This window comes from Mobula birostris, chromosome 2 (assembly GCF_030028105.1).
Source record: "Mobula birostris isolate sMobBir1 chromosome 2, sMobBir1.hap1, whole genome shotgun sequence".
Taxonomy (NCBI): domain Eukaryota; kingdom Metazoa; phylum Chordata; class Chondrichthyes; order Myliobatiformes; family Myliobatidae; genus Mobula; species Mobula birostris.
Window position 1 is genome coordinate 75,600,153 of NC_092371.1, and position 16,587 is coordinate 75,616,739.

The following is a 16,587-nucleotide window of genomic DNA, read 5'->3' on the forward strand; positions in this document are numbered from 1 at the left end:
GAGCAACACCTCATATACCGTCCAGGTAGTCTCCAGCTCCTTGGTATGAACATAGAATTCTCCAACTTCGGGTAATTCCCTTCCCCCTCCCTTCCCCTATCCCTATGTCACTCTGCCCCCTCCCCCAGATGCCTATCACCTCCCTCATGGTTCCGCCTCCTTCTACTACCTATTGTGTTTTCCCCTATTCCTTCTTCACCTTTCCTGCCTATCACCTCCCTGCTTCCCTTCCCCCACCCCTTGATCTTTCCCCTTACTGGTTTTTCACCTGGAACCTACCAGCCTTCTCCTTCCCACCGTCCCCCCACCTTCTTTATAGGGTCTCTGCCCCTTCCCTCTACAGTCCTGACGAAGGGTTCCGGCCCGAAACGTGGACCGATCTTTTCCACAGATGCTGCCCGACCTGCTGAGTTCCTCCAGCGTGTTGTGAGTGTTGACATGTTATGATATTTCTTTATTATTTTGTTTTTTTTTCTTTTTGTATTTGTAAAGTTTGTTGTGGTTTGCACGTTAGCTGTTTGTCTTGTTTTGTATGGTCTTTCATTGATTCTGTTGTGTTTCTTTGTATTTACTGTGAATGCCCACAAGTAATTGAATCTCATGTTTGTATGTGGTGACATATATGTAGTTTGATAATAAATTTACTTTAAAGGTTTGAACTTTGAATGAAAATTATGGACTATTGATTTGTACAATGATGTCTGATTTGTTTACTGTCTGACAGCAGTTCCCAGGGCCTCGTTAGCGCAGTAGGCAGCGCGTCAGTCTCATAATCTGAAGGTCGTGAGTTCAATCCTCACACGGGGCACTAGTTTTATGGATGAACAATACTAGCAATGAGTGAGACAATTTTCACTCTATTGCGTTGATAACATCTCCTGCTCTGTTTCAATTGCGCTATCATGTTCAACATATCCATAGATGTTGGAAATCTGAAAACAAAATAGAAAATTCCAGAAAAAACACTCAACTGATCAGGCTGCATCTGTGTAGAGAGAAGTGCTTAAAAGTTCAGGCAGCCACATACCTTTCTTGAGAGAGGGAAACTAGCTTAAAGTTGCTGCTTCTCCACTTTGAGAGGACATGAGTCATCTGTGGAAATAGAGTCACCTTTCAGATCAGGACTCATTGCTGTGGGACTTGTTGATTTTTTGCAGCAGAATGGTCATTGCTTCAGATCCCAGCATCTGTCGTTTCCTGGGTCTCCAATAAAGAAGCTTGAGAAAGGCAATGAAGTTGTGAGCAGGTTGCATCTCTTCAGGGAGGCTTTTAGCACACTCTTGAATCTTTGCCTTTTTCTGTCTAGTAATCCTTTCTCTTGGTAAACTGATGTTTCGGGGTCTGGTGTCAAACATAGAAACAACATGGCCTGTCCAATGGCATTAAACAATCTTGAATCTTGAAATAGTTTAATGTCTTGCACATTGATTGACTATCATGCACACAAATGCTTGGTGAAGGGTGAACAATGGCTTCATTGCAGCTTAGATCTTCTCTTTGCCTGGTTGATTACTGATGGTCAATGTAGGAAGCACAGACCCTTCTACTGATGGGACAAGTGGAAAACTTGTGAGATGGACCACTCATTACAGCACTTACACACGGCATCAAAACCCTCTGAATGATGGCTTTCAGGTTTGCAATGCATCCTGAATTCTCATTTTCCATTTTGAAAGGGCATGGTCCAGAAATTCCCACCAGTCTGTCGAGAGATTGCATTTCTCAAGGAGGCTTTTGCACACCATTAAATCATTTCCTGTGTCTCTCAGATGATCTCCTCCCATAGTAGACCCTGTATTTCATGTCTGTTGTGTCAGGCACAGGAATGAGCTGTGAGCCAAGTGGAAACTCAGTACTAGAGACATCCTGGAAAAGGATGTGCTCTCATTTGGAGCTCATCCCCAGTGAATATGGAAGACTTTGTGAACATAATTGGTATTGGTAAGAATTCTCTAAAGGATTCAGTATTGTGTGTGTGTGAGTGACAAGAATGAAATGAAATGTGCAAGATATTGATTCAAACACGGACATCTGATTTGTTACCTTGCTAAAATATGGTATCTTACAGGTCCAGTTAACATAATGGGCAATGCTTTGGTCTCATAACCTGAAGTTCTTTGGTTTGAACCTCACACGGGGCACGAGTTTTACAGAGACAATACAATGTCTGTGAAATTCCTCTGTGACAATCTCCAGCCCTTTGTTGAATGGATTAATCTCATGTTCCATTGTGCATAGATTGACAAATCTTATAAGACATTGAAGATGATGGAGGTCTGAAATAAAAAGAGTAATAAAACAGGCTCCGGGACAGCGTCTTCCACCAGGCCATCAGACTGATGAATTCACACTGATTCAATTGTATTTCTGTTATATTGACTGTCCTGTTGTACATATTATTTATTATAAATTACTATAAATTGCACATTGCAACTTTCCACTGAGACGTAACGTAAAGATTTTTACTCCTCATGTAAATGAGGGATATATGAAATAAAGACAATTCAATTCCATTCAATTCAAGTGCTGGAGGCGCTCAGCAGGTCATATAGTGCCCACTGAAAAGTGAAATGGTTAATCTTCCAGATTGGAAAACTTCGTTGAGACCTGGGCAACAGAGGAAACAAATTAGCTTAAAGTTATTGGAAATAGAGTGAAGGAATGTACGGGAGAAAGGAAGTAGCTCAGATAGGATGAGACAAAATTGATAAATATCATGCACATTGATTGGTTAATATTGGGACAAAATGGCAATAGGAAGGTTGGCCAATCATTACTACAATGTTTGGAGGTTTATCCTTCTGTCTTTTTGATTAGTGAATTCCTCTCAGGCAGCAACACAACATTCTGGAGAAACTCAGTAGGTCAGGCAGCAACTGAGGATAAGAATAAAGAGTGAATATTTCGGGTTGAGATCAGCACTGTTGAAGGATTTTGGCCTGATATGTCCACTGTTCATTCCTCTCCATTGATGCTGTCTGATCTGCAGAGTTAGTCCAGCATCCTATGTGTTTTACTGTGGATTTCCAGCATCTGCAGAATCTCTCGTGTTTATAATTCCTCTCAGGGAGTCCTTAGGAATGAAAGATCATTTATCACCCCTGCAGTTTGGTGGGTTCTATGGTGGCCGAGAAGGCCAAACTGGGAAACAGAAACCGTGCCACCAGTAGATGGATTATGAGTTGTTGCACTCCTTCCCTGGTTACAGAGAATTCTTCAAGTGTTTAATTTTAAATGCAAGCATGAAAAGAAATGAAAATAACAAAGTATTGATCTATACAATTAGATCCAATTCAATATCTGGGCAACTGTATTCAGAGAAGCTTCGTTAGCGCAGAAGGCAGCGCGTCAGTCTCATAATCTGAAGGTCGTGAGTTCAATCCTCACACGGGGCACTAGTTTTGTGGGCGAAAAACCTGAGTTGTAATATTCTCTGTCACAATCTCCATGCTATGTCATTGTGGGTCATCTCCTGCTCTCTGTCAATTGCACTATGATCATAAATGAAACCTTCAGATTTATCTACAGATGTTGCAAAACTGAGAACAAAAGAGAAAACCTTGGAAAACTCACAGCAGATCAGGCAGCCTCCCTGGAGAGAAACAGTTGAAGTTTCAGGCCACAAACTTTTCCTGAGACAGGACAGATGAGAAAGGAGATTAGTTTAATGTCATAATCTAGTTTAGTATCACCGACAAATATCATGAAATTTGTTGTCTTCACGGCAGTAGTAAAATAGAATACATAATAATAGAGAAAAAACTGTGAATTACCCTAAGTACATGCATTAAATAATTAAATTTTCAAAAGTAGTGAGGTAATGTTCATAGGTTTTTCACCCCAGGAAAGGGGAGGCTAAAGCCAGATGACATAGAGTTAGGCTGAAAGGGAAAAGTAAAAATAGAGGGGCTGAAAGGCCTGTTTCTGTGCTGTACTTCTCTGTGACTCCATTGAAAGGGATGCCGAGGAAAACGTTTCACACAGAGGGAAACGCGTAGATGAAACAAACTCTCAGGGCAGGTGGTACAGGTAAGTACGATTAGAATGTTTAAAGGAAATTCAAAGTTTTAACGAAAAATAAATTTCAAAGTAAGACTGTTAACAAATAACTTATATGTTCAAAGTTTTCTTTATACTAACTTGAGATTCATTATTTTGCAGGCATACACAGTAGAACAAAGAAATACAATAGAAACAATGCAAAACTCCACACAAAACAACCAATGTTCTAAAGAAGACAAGCAAATGATTAGGACACACGCAAAATGCTGGAGGAACTCGACAGGTCAGGCAGCACCTGTGGAAAGCCGTAGAGAGTTGACATTTCAGGCTAAGACTGGACTGGACATTTCAGGACTGGAAAGGAAGGGGGGAGAGACCGGAAAGAGGAGGATAGGAAAGAATTAGATACACTGTATATGGGCTAAACAAATGGAAGTTGGTCTAGCTCAAGTAGACTTAGTCAGCATGGAAGAACTGGGTCGAAGGGCCTTCTCCTGTGTTGTGTTTGCAGTTGGAATTGGGATTGGGGAGAATTATTTAAAGTGTTCAGTATTGTATGCATCATTATCACCCCAAGTCTGAACTGTTCCCACAACCTATGGACTCACTTTCACAGACTGTTCATCACGTCTTCTCAATATTGATTGTTTATGTCTTTATTATTTTGTTGTTTTTATGTTTTTGTGTTTGCTCGGTTTGCCGTGATTTGCACAGTAGCTGTTTGTCTTGTTTTGTACGGTCTTTCATTGATTCTGTGGTGTTTCTTTGTATTTACTGTGAATGCCCACAAGTAATTGAATCTCATGTTTGTATGTGGTGACATATATGTAGTTTGATAATAAATTTACTTTAAAGATTTGAACTTTGAATGAAAATTATGGACTATTGATTTGTACAATGATGTCTGATTTGTTTACTGTCTGACAGCAGTTCCCAGGGCCTCGTTAGCGCAGTAGGCAGCGCGTCAGTCTCATAATCTGAAGGTCGTGAGTTCAATCCTCACACGGGGCACTAGTTTTATGGATGAACAATACTAGCAATGAGTGAGACAATTTTCACTCTATTGCGTTGATATCATCTCCTGCTCTGTTTCAATTCCACTATCATGTTCAACAAATCCACAGATGTTGCAAATCTGAAAACAAAATAGAAAATGCCAGAAAAAATACTCAACTGATCAGGCTGCATCTGTGTAGAGAGAAGTGCTTAAAAGTTCAGGCAGCCACATACCTTTCTTGAGAGAGGGAAACTAGCTTAAAGTTGCTGCTTCTCCACTTTGAGAGGACATGAGTCATCTGTGGAAATAGAGTCACCTTTCAGATCAGGACTCATTGCTGTGGGACTTGTTGATTTTTTGCAGCAGAATGGTCATTGCTCCAGATCCCAGCATCTGTCGTTTCCTGGGTCTCCAATAAAGAAGCTTGAGAAAGGCAATGAAGTTGTGAGCAGGTTGCATCTCTTCAGGGAGGCTTTTAGCACACTCTTGAATCTTTGCCTTTTTCTGCCTAGTAATCCTTTCTCTTGGTAAACTGATGTTTCGGGGTCTGGTGTCAAACATAGAAACAACATGGCCTGTCCAATGGCATTAAACAATCTTGAATCTTGAAATAGTTTAATGTCTTGCACATTGATTGACTATCATGCACATAAATGCTTGATGAAGAGTGAACAATGGCTTCTTTACAGCTTAGATCTTCTCTTTGCCTGGTTGATTACTGATGGTCAATGTAGGAAGCACAGACCCTTCTACTGATGGGACAAGTGGAAAACTTGTGAGATGGACCACTCATTACAGCACTTACACAGGGCATCAAAACCCTCTGGATGATGGCCTTCAGGTTTGCAATGCATCCTGAATTCTCATTTTCCATTTTGAAAGGGCATGGTCCAGAAATTCCCACCAGTATGTCGAGAGGTTGCATTTCTCAAGGAGGTTTTTGCACACCATTAAATCATTTCCTGTGTCTCTCAGATGATCTCCTCCCATAGTAGACCCTGTATTTCAGGTCTGTTGTGTCAGGCACAGGAATGAGCTGTGAGCCGAGTGGAAACTCAGTACTAGAGACATCCTGGAAAAGGATGTGCTCTCATTTGGAGCTCATCCCCAGTGAATATGGAAGACTTTGTGAACATAATTGGTATTGGTAAGAATTCTCTAAAGGATTCAGTATTGTGTTTCAGTGAGTGACAAGAATGAAATGAAATGTGCAAGATATTGATTCAAACACGGACATCTGATTTGTTACCTTGCTAAAATATGGTATCTTACAGGCCTAGTTAGCATAGTAGGCAGCACGTCAGTCTCATAATCTGAAGGTTGTGAGTTCAATCCTCACACGGGGCAATAGTTTTATGGATGAACAAAACTAGTAATGAGTGAGACAGTTTTCTCGCTATAGGTTGAGGATATCATCTGCTCTGTTTCAATTGCACTATCATGTTCAACATATCCACAGATGTTGGAAATCTGAACACAAAATAGACAATGCCAGAGAAAACACTCAACAGGTCAGGCTGCATCTGTGTAGAGAGAAGTGCTTAAAAGTTCAGGCAGCCACAAATCTTTCTTGAGAGAGGGAAACAAGCCTCAAGTTGCTGCTTCTCCACTTTGAGAGGACATGAGCCATCTATGGAAATAGAGTCACCTTTCGGATCAGGACTCATTGCTGTTGGGCTTCTTGATTCTTTGCAGCAGATTGGTCATTGCTCCAGATCCCAATATCTATCATTTACTGGGTCTCCAATAAAGAAGCTTGAGAAAGGGATTGAAGTTATGCAAAGGTTGCATCTCTTCAAGGAGGCTTTTAGCACACCCTTGAATCTTTGCCTTTGTCTGTCTAGTAATCCTTTCTCTTGGTAAACTGATGTTTCGGGGGTCTGGTGTCAAACATGCAAACAACATGACCTGTCCAAAGGCATTAAACAATCTTGAATCCTGAAATAGTTTAATGTCTTGCACGTTGATTAACTATCGTGCACACAAATACTTGATGAAGAGTGAACAGTGGATTCTTTATAGCTTAGATCTTCTCTTTGCCCGGTTGATCACTCATGGTCAATGTAGGAAGCACAGACCCTTCCACTGATGGGACAAGTGGATAACTTGTGAGATGGACCACTCATTACAGGACTTACACACGGCATCAAAACGCTCTGGATGATGGCTTTCAGGTTTGCAATGCATCCTGAATTCTCATTTTCCACTTTGAAAGGACATGGTCCAGAAATTCCCAACAGTCTGTTGGAAGTTTGCATTTCTCAAGGAGGCTTTGGCACACCATTAAATCATTTCCTGTGTCTCTCAGATGATCTCCTTCCATAGTAGACACTGTATTTCATGTCCTTGGTATCAGGCATAGGAATGAACTGTGAGCCCAGTGGAACCTCAGTACTAGAGACATCCTGGAAAAGGATGTGATCTCATTTGGAGCTCATTCCCAGTGAATATGGATGACTTTGTGAACAGAATTGGTATTGGTAAGAATTCTCTAAAAGGTTCAGTATTGTGTGTATGTGAGCGACAAGAATAAAATGAAATGTGTAAGAAATTGATTCAAACACGTACATCTGATTTGTTACCTTGGCAAAATATGGTATCTTACAGGCCTAGTTAGCACAGTGGGCAATGCTTTGGTCTCATAACCTGAAGTTCTTTGTTTTGAACCTCACACGGGGCACTAGTTTTATGGGAGAGAATACAATGTCTGTGAAATTTGTCTGTGACAATCTCCAGCCCTTTGTTGAATGGATTAATCTCATGTTCCATTGTGCATTGATTGTCAAATCTTATAAGACATTGAAGATAATGGAGGTCTGATACAATTGAATTTCAACGTTATATTGACTGTCCTGTTGTACATACTATTTATTATAAATTGCACATTGCAAATTTAGACAGAGACGTAGCATAAAGATCTTTACTCCTCATGTATATGAAGGATGTAAGAAATAAAGTCAATTCAATTCAATTCCATTCAAGTGCTGGAGACACTCAGCAGGTCATATAGTGCCCACTGAAAAGAGAAATGGTTAATCTTCCCTGTTGGAAAACTTTCTTAAGAACTGGACAATAGAGGAAACAAATTAGCTTAAGGTTATGAAGAACAGAGTGAAGGAATGTACGGGAGAAAGGAAATAGCTCAGATAGGATGAGACAAAATTGCTTAGTATCATGCACATTGATTGGTTAATATTGGGAAACCATGACAAAGGGAAGGTTGGCCAATCATTACTACAATGTTTGGAGGTTTATCCTTCTGCCTTGTTGATCAATGAATTCCTCTCAGGCAACAACACAAAATTCTGGAGAAACTCAGCAGGTCAGGCAGCAACTGAGGATAGGAATAAAGAGTCAACATTTCAGGTTGAGATCAGCACTGATGAAGGATCTTGGCCTGATATGTCAACAGTTTATTCCTCTCCATTGATGCTGTCTGATCTGCAGGGTTAGTCCAGCATCCTATGTGTTTTACTCTGTATTTCCAGCATCTGCAGAACCTCTTGTGTTTATAATTCCTCTCAGGGAGTCCTTTGGAATGGAAGATCAGTTATTACCCCTGCAGTTCTGTGGGTTCTAAGGTGGCCGAGAAGGCCAATCTGGGAAACAGAAACCGTGCCAGCACTGGATGGGTTCTGAGTTGTTGCACTCCTTCCCTGGTTACAAAGAATTCTTCAAGAGTTTAGTTTTAAATGCAAGCATGAAAAGAAATGAAAATAACAAAGTATTGATCTATACAATTAGATCCGATTCAGTATCTGGGCAATGTAATCCGAGAAGCCTTGTTAGCGCAGAAGGCAGTGCGTCAGTCTCATAATCTGAAGGTTGTGAGTTCAATCCTCACACGAGGCACTAGTTTTGTGGGCGAAAAGATCTGAATTCTAAAATTTTCTGCCACAGTTTCCATGCGCTGCCACTGAGGGTCATCTCCTGCTCTCTGTCAATTGCACTATGATCATAAATGAAACCTACAGATTTATCTACAGATGTTGGAAAACTGAGAACAAAAGAGAAAGCCCTGGAAAACACTCAACAGATCAGGCAGCCTCCCTGGAGAGAGAAACAGTTAAAGTTTCAGGCCACAAACCTTTCCTGAGACAGGGCAGATGAGAAAGGAGATTAGTTAAATGTCATCATCAGGTTTCATATCACCAGCACATGTCATGACTCACATGGGCCCTAGCTATGCCTGCCTCTTCATTGGTTATGTGGAACAGTCTGTGCTCCAAACCTATTCTGGTACTGCTCCCCAACTTTTCCTTCGGTACATTGATGACTACATTGGTTCTGCTTCCTGCAGCCGTGCTGAGCTCGTCAATTTCATCGACTTTACTTCTAGCTTCCACCCAGCCCTCAAATTCACTTGGTCTATCTTGGACACTTCTCTCCCCTTTCTCGATCTCTCGGTCTCCACCTCTGGAGACAGACTGTCCATTGACATCTTCTACAAGCCCACTGACTCTCATAACTACCTCGACTATACCTCTTCCCATCCCGCAACATGCAAAAATGCCATTCCCTATTCCCAGTTCCTCCGTCTCCGCCGCATCTGCTCCGAGGATGAGGTTTTCCGTTCCAGGACATCTCAAATGTCCTCTTTCTTAAAGGATGGAGTTTTCCCTTCTACTATCATCAATGATGCCCTCACCCGCATCTCCTCCATTTCCCACACTTCGGCCCTCACCCCATCCTCCTGCAAAACAACAGGGACAGAGTTCCCCTTGTCCTCACCTACCAGCCCACCAGCCTCCGGATCCAGCACATTATTCTCCGCAACTTCTGCCACCTTCAATAGGACCCCACCACTAAGCACATCTTTCCCTCTCCAACCCTCTCCGCTTTCCACAGGGAACGGTCCCTGTGTGACTCCCTGGTCCACACGTCCCTCCCCACGGATCTCCCACCCAGCACTTACCCCTGTAAGCGCAAGTGCTACACCTGTCCCTACACCTCCTCTCTTGCCACCATTCTGGGCCCCAAACAGTCCTTCCAGGTGAGGCAACACTTCACTTGTGAGTCTGTTGGGGTCATCTATTGCATCCGGTGCTCCCGGTGCGGCCTCCTCTACATCGGTGAAACCCAACGCAGATTGGGGGACCGCTTCGTTGAGCACCTCCACTCCGTCTGCCACAACAGACAGGATCTCCCGGTAGCCACCCGCTTCAACTCTGCTTCCTACTCCCATTCAGATATGTCCATACATGGACTCCTCTACTGCCATGATGAGGCTAAACTCAGGTTGGAGGAGCAACACCTCATATACCGTCCAGGTAGTCTCCAGCCCCTTGGTATGAACATAGAATTCTCCAACTTCGGGTAATTCCCTTCCCCTCCCTTCCCCTATCTCTATGTCACTCTGCCCCCTTCCCCAGATGCCTATCACCTCCCTCATGGTTCCGCCTCCTTCTACTACCTATTGGGTTTTCCCCTATTCCTTCTTCACCTTTCCTGCCTATCACCTCCCTGCTTCCCTTCCCCCACCCCTTGATCTTTCCCCTTACTGGTTTTTCACCTGGAACCTACCAGCCTTCTCCTTCCCACCGTCCCCCCACCTTCTTTATAGGGTCTCTGCCCCTTCCCTCTACAGTCCTGATGAAGGGTTCCGGCCCGAAACGTGGACCGATCTTTTCCACAGATGCTGCCCGACCTGCTGAGTTCCTCCAGCGTGTTGTGAGTGTTGACATGTTATGATATTTCTTTATTATTTTGTTTTTTTTCTTTTTATATTTGTACAGCTTGTTGTGGTTTGCACATTAGCTGTTTGTCTTGTTTTGTATGGTCTTTCATTGATTCTGTGGTGTTTCTTTGTATTTACTGTGAATGCCCACAAGTAATTGAATCTGATGTTTGTATATAGTGACATATATGTAGTTTGATAATAAATTTACTTTGAAGATTTGAACTTTGAATGAAAATTATAGACTATTGATTTGTACAATGATGTCTGATTTGTTTACTGTCTGACAGCAGTTCCCAGGGCCTCGTTAGCGCAGTAGGCAGCGCGTCAGTCTCATAATCTGAAGGTCGTGAGTTCAATCCTCACACGGGGCACTAGTTTTATGGATGAACAATACTAGCAATGAGTGAGACAATTTTCACTCTATTGCGTTGATATCATCTCCTGCTCTGTTTCAATTCCACTATCATGTTCAACATATCCACAGATGTTGGAAATCTGAAAACAAAATAGAAAATGCCAGAAAAAACACTCAACTGATCAGGCTGCATCTGTGTAGAGAGAAGTGCTTAAAAGTTCAGGCAGCCACATACCTTTCTTGAGAGAGGGAAACTAGCTTAAAGTTGCTGCTTCTCCACTTTGAGAGGACATGAGTCATCTGTGGAAATAGAGTCACCTTTCAGATCAGGACTCATTGCTGTGGGACTTGTTGATTTTTTGCAGCAGAATGGTCATTGCTCCAGATCCCAGCATCTGTCGTTTCCTGGGTCTCCAATAAAGAAGCTTGAGAAAGGCAATGAAGTTGTGAGCAGGTTGCATCTCTTCAGGGAGGCTTTTAGCAGACTCTTGAATCTTTGCCTTTTTCTGTCTAGTAATCCTTTCTCTTGGAAAACTGATGTTTCGGGGTCTGGTGTCAAACATACAAACAACATGGCCTGTCCAATGGCATTAAACAATCTTGAATCTTGAAATAGTTTAATGTCTTGCACATTGATTGACTATCATGCACACAAATGCTTGATGAAGAGTGAACAATGGCTTCTTTACAGCTTAGATCTTCTCTTTGCCTGGTTGATCACTGATGGTCAATGTAGGAAGCACAGACCCTTCTACTGATGGGACAAGTGGAAAACTTGTGAGATGGACCACTCATTACAGCACTTACACACGGCATCAAAACCCTCTGGATGATGGCCTTCAGGTTTGCAATGCATCCTGAATTCTCATTTTCCATTTTGAAAGGGCATGGTCCAGAGAGTATGTCGAGAGGTTGCATTTCTCAAGGAGGCTTTTGCACACCATTAAATCATTTCCTGTGTCTCTCAGATGATCTCCTCCCATAGTAGACCCTGTATTTCAAGTGTGTTGTGTCAGGCACAGGAATGAGCTGTGAGCCGAGTGGAAACTCAGTACTGGAGACATCCTGGAAAAAGGATGTGATCTCATTTGGAGCTCATCCCCAGTGAATATGGAAGAATTTGTGAACATAATTGGTATTGGTAAGAATTCTCTAAAGGATTCAGTATTGTGTGTGTGTGAGTGACAAGAATGAAATGAAATGTGCAAGCTATTGATTCAAACACGTACATCTGATTTGTTACCTTGCTAAAATATGGTATCTTACAGGCCTAGTTAGCACAGTGGGCAATGCTTTGGTCTCATAACCTGAAGTTCTTTGGTTTGAAACTCACACGGGGCACTAGTTTTACGGGAGACAATACAATGTCTGTGAAATTCCTCTGTGACAATCTCCAGCCCTTTGTTGAATGGATTAATCTCATGTTCCATTGTGCATAGATTGACAAATCTTATAAGATATTGAAGATGATGGAGGTCTGAAATAAAAAGAGTAATAAAACAGGCTCTGGGACAGCGTCTTCCACCAGGCCATCAGACTGATGAAATCACGCTGATGCAATTGTATTTCTGTTATATTGACTGTCCTGTTGTACATACTATTTATTATAAATTACTATAAATTGCACATTGCAATTTTCCACAGAGACGTAATGTAAAGATTTTTACTCCTCATGTAAATGAGGGATGTATGAAATAAAGACAATTCAATTCAATTCAATTCAAGTGCTGGAGGTGCTCAGCAGGTCATATAGTGCCCACTGAAAAGAGAAATGGTTAATCTTCCAGGTTGGAAAACTTCGTTGAGACCTGGGCAACAGAGGAAACAAATTAGCTTAAAGTTATTGGAAATAGAGTGAAGGAATGTACGGGAGAAAGGAAATAGCTCAGATAGGATGAGACAAAATTGATAAATATCATGCACATTGATTGGTTAATATTGGGACAAAATGGCAATAGGAAGGTTGGCCAATCATTACTACAATGTTTGGAGGTTTATCCTTCTGTCTTTTTGATCAGTGAATTCCTCTCAGGCAACAACACAACATTCTGGAGAAACTCAGTAGGTCAGGCAGCAACTGAGGATAAGAATAAAGAGTGAACATTTCGGGTTGAGATCAGCATTGTTGAAGGATTTTGGCCTGATATGTCCACTGTTTATTCCTCTCCATTGATGCTGTCTGATTTGCAGAGTTAGTCCAGCATCCTATGTGTTTTACTGTGGATTTCCAGCATCTGCAGAATCTCTCGTGTTTATAATTCCTCTCAGGGAGTCCTTTGGAATGGAAGATCATTTATCACCCCTGCAGTTTGGTGGGTTCTATGGTGGCCGAGAAGGTCAAACTGGGAAACAGAAACCGTGCCACCAGTAGATGGATTATGAGTTGTTGCACTCCTTCCCTGGTTACAGAGAATTCTTCAAGTGTTTAATTTTAAATGCAAGCATGAAAAGAAATGAAAATAACAAAGTATTGATCTATACAATTAGATCCAATTCAATATCTGGGCAACTGTATTCAGAGAAGCCTCGTTAGCGCAGAAGGCAGCGCGTCAGTCTCATAATCTGAAGGTCGTGAGTTCAATCCTCACACGGGGCACTAGTTTTTTGGGCAAAAAAACCTGAGTTGTAAAATTCTCTGTCACAATTTCCATGCTATGTCATTGTGGGTCATCTCCTGCTCTCTGTCAATTGCACTATGATCATAAATGAAACCTGCAGATTTATCTACAGATGTTGCAAAACTGAGAACAAAAGAGAAAACCTTGGAAAACTCTCAGCAGATCAGGCAGCCTCCCTGGAGAGAAACAGTTGAAGTTTCAGGCCACAAACTTTTCCTGAGACAGGGCAGATGAGAAAGGAGATTAGTTTAATGTCATAATCTAGTTTAGTATCACCGACAAATATCATGAAATTTGTTGTCTTCACGGCAGTAGTAAAATAGAATACATAATAATAGAGAAAAAACTGAATTACACTAAGTACATGCATTAAATAATTAAATTTTCAAAAGTAGTGAGGTAATGTTCATAGGTTTTTCACCCCAGGAAAGGGGAGACTAAAGCCAGACGACATAGAGTTAGGCTGAAAGGGAAAAGTAAAAATAGAGGGGCTGAAAGGCCTGTTTCTGTGCTGTACTTCTCTGTGACTCCATTGAAAGGGATGCCGAGGAAAACGTTTCACACAGAGGGAAATGTGTAGATGAAACAAACTCTCAGGGCAGGTGGTACAGGTAAGTACGATTAGAATGTTTAAAAGAAATTCAAAGTTTTAACGAAAAATAAATTTCAAAGTAAGACTGTTAACAAATAACTTATATGTTCAAAGTTTTCTATATACTAACTTGAGATTCATTTTTTTGCAGGCATACACAGTAGAACAAAGAAATACAATAGAATCAAAGCAAAACTCCACACAAAACAACCAATGTTCTAAAGAAGACAAGCAAATGGTTAGGACACACGCAAAATGCTGGAGGAACTCGACAGGTCAGGCAGCACCTGTTGAAAGCCGTAGAGAGTTGACATTTCAGGCTAAGACTGGACTGGACATTTCAGGACTGGAAAGGAAGCGGGGAGAGACCGGAAAGAGGAGGATAGGAAAGAATTAGATACACTGTATATGGGCTAAACAAATGGAAGTTGGACTAGCTCAAGTAGACGACTTAGTCAGCATGGAAGAACTGGGTCGAAGGGCCTTCTCCTGTGTTGTGTTTGCAGTTGGAATTGGGATTGGGGAGAATTATTTAAAGTGTTCAGTATTGTATGTATCATTATCACCCCAAGTCTGAACTGTTCCCACAACCTATGGACTCACTTTCACAGACTGTTCATCACGTCTTCTCAATATTGATTGTTTATTTCTTTATTATTTTGTTGTTTTTATATTTTTGTGTTTGCACAGTTTGCCGTGATTTGCAAAGTAGCTGTTTGTCTTGTTTTGTACGGTCTTTCATTGATTCTGTGGTGTTTCTTTGTATTTACTGTGAATGCCCACAAGTAATTGAATCTCATGTTTGTATTTGGTGACATAGATGTAGTTTGATAATAAATTTACTTTGAAGATATCAACTTTGAATGAAAATTATAGACTATTGATTTGTAGAATAACGTCTGATTTGTTTACTGTCTGACAGCAGTTCCCAGGGCCTCGTTAGCGCAGTAGGCAGCGCGTCAGTCTCATAATCTGAAGGTCGTGAGTTCAATCCTCACACGGGGCACTAGTTTTATGGATAAACAAAACTAGCAATGAGTGAGACAATTTTCACGCTATAGGTTGAGGATATCATCTCCTGCTGTTCCATTTGCACTATCATGTTCAACATATCCACAGATGTTGCAAATCTGAAAACAAAATAGAAAATGCCAGAGAAAACACTCAACAGTTCAGGCTGCATCTGTGTAGAGAGAAGTGCTTAAAAGTTCAGCCAGCCACATACCTTTCTTAATAGAGGGAAAACAAGCTCAAAGTTGCTCCTTCTCCACTTTGAGAGGACATGAGCCAGCTGTGGAAATAGAGTCACCTTTTGGATCAGGACTCATTGCTGTTGGACTTGTTGATTTTTTGCAGCAGATTGGCCGTTGCTCCAGATCCCGACATCTGTCATTTCCTGGGTCTCCAATAAAGAGGCTTGAGAAAGGCAATGAAGTTGAGAGCAGGTTATATCTCTTCAAGGAGATTTTTAGCACACCCTTGAATCTTTGCCTTTGTCTGCCTGGTAAACCTTTCTCTTGGTAAACTGATGTTTCAGGGGTCTGGTGTCAAACATGCAAACAACATGACCTGTCCAATGGCATTAAACAACCTTTAATCTTGAAGTAGTTTAATAGCACATCGATTAACTATCGTGCACACAAATACTTGATGAAGAGTGAACAGTGGATTCTTTATAGCTTAGATCTTCTCTTTGCCCGGTTGATCACTCATGGTCAATGTAGGAAGCACAGAGCCTTCCACTGATGGGACAATTGGTCAACTTGTGAGATGGACCACTCATTACAGCACTTACACACGGCATCAAAACCCTCTGGATGATGGCTTTCAGGTTTGCAATGCATCCTGAATTCTCATTTTCCATTTTGAAAGGGCATGGTCCAGAAATTCCCAACAGTCTGTCGAGAGGTTGCATTTCTCAAGGAGGCTTTTGCACACCATTAAATCATTTCCTGCGTCTCTCAGATGATCTCCTCCCATAGTAGACCCTGTATTTCGGTTCTTTAGTGTCAGGCATAGGAATGGCCAGTGCTAGAGACATCCTGGAAAAGAATGTAATTTCATTTGGAGCTCATCCCCAGTGAATGTGGATGACTTTGTGAACATAATTGGTATTGGTAGGAATTCTCTAAAGGGTTCAGTATTGCGTGTGTGTGAGTGACAAGAATGAAATGAAATGTGCAAGATATTGATTCAAACACGTACACCTGATTTGTTACCTCGGTAAAATATGGTATCTCACAGTCCAAGTTAGCACAGTGGGCAATGCGTCAGTCTCATAATCAGAAGCTCTTTGGTTTGAATCTCACATGGGGCACTAGTTTCACGGGAGACAATACAACG

General features: G+C 41.6%; 6 non-coding genes across 6 annotated transcripts; all 6 read left to right on the top strand.

The window, feature by feature from the left end:
• Positions 1-735: 735 nt before the first annotated feature.
• On the top strand, positions 736-808 carry trnam-cau (transfer RNA methionine (anticodon CAU)). Its single transcript has one exon. It is a non-coding gene; the product is annotated as a tRNA-Met (tRNA).
• Positions 809-3,322: 2,514 nt separating this feature from the next.
• trnam-cau (transfer RNA methionine (anticodon CAU)) lies at positions 3,323-3,395 on the top strand. Its single transcript has one exon. It is a non-coding gene; the product is annotated as a tRNA-Met (tRNA).
• Positions 3,396-4,940: 1,545 nt separating this feature from the next.
• trnam-cau (transfer RNA methionine (anticodon CAU)) lies at positions 4,941-5,013 on the top strand. Its single transcript has one exon. It is a non-coding gene; the product is annotated as a tRNA-Met (tRNA).
• A 5,964-nt stretch (positions 5,014-10,977) lies between these two features.
• trnam-cau (transfer RNA methionine (anticodon CAU)) lies at positions 10,978-11,050 on the top strand. The gene has a single exon. It is a non-coding gene; the product is annotated as a tRNA-Met (tRNA).
• A 2,507-nt stretch (positions 11,051-13,557) lies between these two features.
• Positions 13,558-13,630, top strand: trnam-cau (transfer RNA methionine (anticodon CAU)). Its single transcript has one exon. It is a non-coding gene; the product is annotated as a tRNA-Met (tRNA).
• A 1,547-nt stretch (positions 13,631-15,177) lies between these two features.
• On the top strand, positions 15,178-15,250 carry trnam-cau (transfer RNA methionine (anticodon CAU)). Its single transcript has one exon. It is a non-coding gene; the product is annotated as a tRNA-Met (tRNA).
• The last annotated feature ends 1,337 nt before the right edge of the window (positions 15,251-16,587 follow it).